This window comes from Triticum aestivum, chromosome 7B (genome assembly GCF_018294505.1).
Source record: "Triticum aestivum cultivar Chinese Spring chromosome 7B, IWGSC CS RefSeq v2.1, whole genome shotgun sequence".
NCBI classification, from domain to species: Eukaryota; Viridiplantae; Streptophyta; class Magnoliopsida; order Poales; family Poaceae; genus Triticum; species Triticum aestivum.
This window is the reverse complement of record NC_057813.1, coordinates 758,854,513-758,860,023: the sequence shown is the minus strand read 5'-3', so window position 1 is coordinate 758,860,023 and position 5,511 is coordinate 758,854,513.

The following is a 5,511-nucleotide window of genomic DNA, read 5'->3' as shown; positions in this document are numbered from 1 at the left end:
GACTAAAGGGCGTGCCCTTTAGTCCCGGTTCGTGTCTCAAACCGGGACTAAAGGGCTTCGTGTCTCAAACTCTACCCCTTCCCCCCTGTGTATTGCCATTTCAATTTAAAAAAAAACAAAAGAAAATGATAAAAACTTCAAAAAATAAAATCCTTCGAGATATAGTTAGGAAAATTTAAAAACTTAAATTTGAACATGTTTTGCAAAAATATGTTATGAAAAAGTAAAACGGCTATAACTGTTGCATACGATGTCGGAAAAAACGTATAATATATCAAATTTCAGCACGAAATCCCTAATTATCACTACCAGTTCTGGAAAAAGAACTGACATTGATACTTGGGTATGAATTCAATTCTTTCTAAAAACGCACATTGATAGTTGAGTATGACATGGCACAAATATTATCAGACATACAAGATAAAGCAAGCCACTCATCGAAAAAGAATAAAATACATAATTCATTATTCCATTGCCAAATAGTACACTCATTGAAATATTTTTAGATTTCTGACACTAATACATATATGAGTAAACAATATAATTCAGGCATGCCCACATAGACTTTCTATAATTATTAATGCATGGCGATCGATATCACACTCGCTCACTTTATTCAATCGATTCTAGCCTTTAATAATAAAGGCACAAAAGATAAAGCCTGCTATGTAAGGCAGGCTAGCTAGCCAATGTATGGAGCAGGAGCAACAACCACATATGTATTAGGCGCCGGGCCGACACCGTTGTAAATGATAACGCGTACTTGGTCTTGTGGTGGTGGGGATGGAGCCTCTCCTGGAGGGAGTACTCGGGCAATTCTGACATCAGGCCTCTCCTGATGGATGATCTGAACTGCTGCATTCAGTTCAGTACCAATCAAACCCGGCCACGATTCAGGCACCGGACCAGGCATGACTGCCCTTATCAAGCAATAACCCGAGCCTTCCTCCCTTTCAAAACTGTTAATTAACGACAAGCATCAATAATGGAGAAATACATAGATAATCAAGAGAAACATGCATGGTGTTTCTTTTTTATAATAATAATAATAATAATAATAATAATAATAATAATAATAATAATAATAATAATAATAATAATAATAATAATATGTCATAATAATCTCTGGGTATTAACTGATAAAGAGATGGGAAACATGCTCTAAGCCTAGGAAGATGTCATAATTGAAAGCATTATCTGCTAACCAAACAGTAATCAGTCTACTGAAAGATTTAATGGAAAATGTATGCGATAATAAAAAATACATGCCAACCTTTAGGGAAGAAGAGGCTGCTATACCTAACAGAACCTTAGCTTTTCTGCTGGCGATGATCTTGTGTTCAAGGTATGTGTGTGTATAAATACGAATGTATGAGTGCACTCCCATTTGATAGCTTACGCCATGTCGATTATAACAATGCATGCATTTTGTTCATAGTTAATTTATAAGAAGCATCCGCATATGCACTCCTTGTCCAAATTAAGGATTTCGATGATAACAATGCATTAATTTGTCTTCATTAATTAAGAAACATCAGCATATCCACTGCTTGTCGAGATTAACGATGTTGATTACAAGGACCCATGCATTTTACTTGATTGATTAAGAAACGTCAGCATATCCCCCATTCGTAGAGAGTAACGAGGCCGATGACACAATAATGCATGCATAAGCGTGTAAGTTGAAATAGCGTGTACACATTTGATCTTAGATCTACGTATGCAGAGCATCACCACATACAAAACCTATTTGTTTAAATAAGTGCATCTTATTGCAACATACTTTTGCTCAATTTATTTTTTTCAACACAGATTATTGTTCCATTGATACAGAAAGTCATCACTAGAAGTTGCTTTGGATCTGCAGTTTATACAGAGGTATCGCTGTCGATTAATAGGAAATAATGCATCGTTGTGCGCTTTTAGAAGGAATTGAAGTCATACTCAAGTATCAACGTTAGTTATTTTTAAAGAATTGGTTAGTGATCAGGCTTGTGGAAACTACGTAGAATCCTTTGACGTCCCAACCGCAGCCACATGTCCCAACCCCTAGTGTGCTATCTTGCCTGTTTCTACATCTCTCTCACTTATGTCCTCAATGGATATCTCTCATCGCTTTGTAAGCCCGATGCCCCTCAACATCAAAAATAGTCGCTTTGTAACATGCATTTACAATTAATTAATTAAATCCATTATCAGAATTTTGCATAAAATAGTATGGGACCAATAAACCAGGACGAGAAGGTAGTAGCTACCTAGGGTTCTCAGTAGAATTAAGACTTAAGATGGCGAGGTTGGTCGGCTGGAACATGAAGTGCAATTATTAATTTCTTAACAAGTGCACGAGATGGACTATTATATATGAGGCTCGCGCTTCCCGAACAATGCCACGTTGCATGGAAATAGTAGACAAGTCATATTCAGCTCACCCAACTACCAGCACTGCTTGATTTTGTCGATCACGAATGTTTCTTCATTCAATTTTTTTCTTTCAAAAACACAGACGCAGACGCAGACATACACATGCATGCAGAAGGAAATGCTCATCCACCACTAGGCGTGTTGCATGAGCAAGACGCCGAGATTGAGTTGGACTAATTATGATCGATCAATCCAGAAGGCAGTGGTGATGCGGTGGTTAATTAATCAATTAAGTGAAGGAGGGTGATAGGGAGGGAGGGAGCTACCCGAATACAAATAATTCATGCATGACACATCCATGATGGATGTGTACATGGATACTCAATTGTTGATCTCTCTCTCTCCCCCATGTTGTTCCTTCACCAGACGAAACCTCACCACCGTACTGGTGATGATGTACATGATATGGTCAAGAATTTTAAGGTAATTTTTGGAAAGGGTCCTCGCGGACAATCTGTTCTGAATGACGTTGACGGACGCGCACCCATGTGGAAGAAGAAATCTATATTTTGGGACCTGCCCTATTGGAAAGACCTAGAGGTCCGCTCTGCAATCGACGTGATGCACATGACAAAGAATCTTTGTATGACCCTGCTTGGCTTCTTGGGCGTGTATGGGAAGACAAAAGATACACCGGAGGCACGAGAGGACCAGCAACGTATGCACAGAAAAGACAGCATACATCAGGGTCATGCCAGCTACGCTCTTACCAAAGAAGAGAAGGAAATCTTTTTTGAATGCCTGCTTAATATGAAGGTTCCATATGGCATCTTGTCGAATATAAAGGGAATAATAAATATGGCAGCGAAAAAGTTCCAGAACCTAAAGTCTCATGACTGCCACGTAATTATGACGCAACTGCTTTCGGTTGCATTGAGGGGGCTTCTACCGGAAAACGTTCGATTAGTCATTGTGAAGCTATGTGCATTACTCAATGCAATTTCTCAGAAGGTAATCGATCTAGAAATCATACCAAGGTTAGAGAATGATTTGGTGCAATGTCTTGCTAGTTTCAAGTTGGTGTTCCCACCATCCTTCTTCAACATCATGAAGCATGTCCTATTTCACCTATGCGAAGAGATTAACGTTCTGGGTCCTGTATTTCTACACAATATGTTCCCCTTTGAGAGGTTCATGGGAGTCTTAAAGAAATATGTTCATAATCGTGCTAGGCCAGAACGAAGCATCTACAAGGACCATGAAAATGAGGAGGTCATTGAATTTTGTATTGACTTTATTCCTGACCTTAAGCCGATTGGTGTTCCTGAATAGCGACATAAGTTAGACTGGGCGAAAATGGCACGCTAGGATCGAAACAAATAGTATGTATGGACGGGCATTATCTCACTCAAGCACACTGCACAGTCCTACAAAATTCCGCCTTGGTGGCTCCGTATATGGAGGAACACAAGAATATTCTACACTCCAAATACCCAGAGTAGTCTGACGGCTGGATTACACATGAACAAATGAGAACTATCACCGGTTGGTTGCAGACATGTGCCATGCATGACGCCGCTGTTGAAGATGACCTGTACTTGCTGTCCCAGTTACCATCTTCGAATATAATAACTTCCAAGGGTACGAGATAAATGGGAATACTACTAGTATAACATAGGGCTTTGGTCACAGCTCAATATACACATTAGTCCCGGTTGCATTACGAACCGCGCCTAATGTGAGTATTAGTCCCGGTTCGAGCGGCTAACGCCATTAGTCCCGGAGCCCTTTAGTCCCGGTTTGAGACACAAACCGGGTCTAAAGGGTACGATGCCCTTTAGTCCCGGTTCGTATCTCAAACCGGGACTAAAGATTAGACCTTTAGTGCGGGTTTAAGACACGAACATGGCTAAAGGGTGCGATGCCCTTTAGTCCCGGTTCATGTCTCAAACCGGGACTAAAGGGATTCGTGTCTCAAACTTTATCCCCCCCTTGTGTATCGCCATTTCAGTTTTGAAAAAAACAAAAGAAAATGATAAAAACTTCAAAACATAAAATCCTTCAAGATGTAGTTATATTACTACATCTACTAGTTAGGAAAATTTAAAAACTTAAATTTGGACATGTTTAGCAAAAAAGTCTTTTAAAAAAGTAAAACGGCTATAACTTATACGATGTCGGAAAAAATATATAATATATCAAAATGCTTAGCACGAAATCCTGCATTATCACTATCGGTTCTCGAAAAAGAACTGACATTGATACTTGGGTATGAATTCCATTCTTTTCGAAAACGTACATTGATACTTGAGTATAACATGGCGCAAATATTATGAGACATACAAGATAAAGCAAGCCACTCATCGAAAAAGAATAAAATACATAATTCATTATTCCATTGCCAAATAGTACACTCATTGAAATATTTGTAGATTTATCACACTAATACATATATGAGTAAACAATATAATTCAGGCATGCCCACATGGACTTTCTATAATTATTAATGCATAGCGATCGATATCACACTCGCTCACTTTATTCAATCGATTCTAGCCTTTAATAATAAAGGCACAAAAGATAAAGCTTGCCATGTAAGGCAGAGTAGCTAGCCAATGTATGGAGCAGGAGCAACAACCACATATGTATTAGGCGCCGGGCCGACACCGTTGTAAATGATAACGCGTACTTGGTCTTGTGGTGGTGGGGATGGAGCCTCTCCTGGAGGGAGTACTCGGGCAATTCTGACATCAGGCCTCTCCTGATGGATGATCTGAACTGCTGCATTCAGTTCAGTACCAATCAAACCCGGCCACGATTCAGGCACCGGACCAGGCATGACTACCCTTATCACGCAATAACCCGAGCCTTCCTCCCTTTCGAAACTGTTAATTAACGACAAGCATCAATAATGGAGAAATACATAGGTAATCAAGAGAAACATGCATGGTGTTTCATTTTTATAGTAATAATAATAATAATAATAATAATAATAATAATAATAATAATAATAATAATATGTCATAATAATCTCTGGTATTAACTGATAAAGAGATGGGAAACATGCTCTAAGCCTATAAGATGTCATAATCGAAAGCATTATCTGCTAACCAAATAGTAATCAGTCTACTGAAATATTTAATGGAAAAT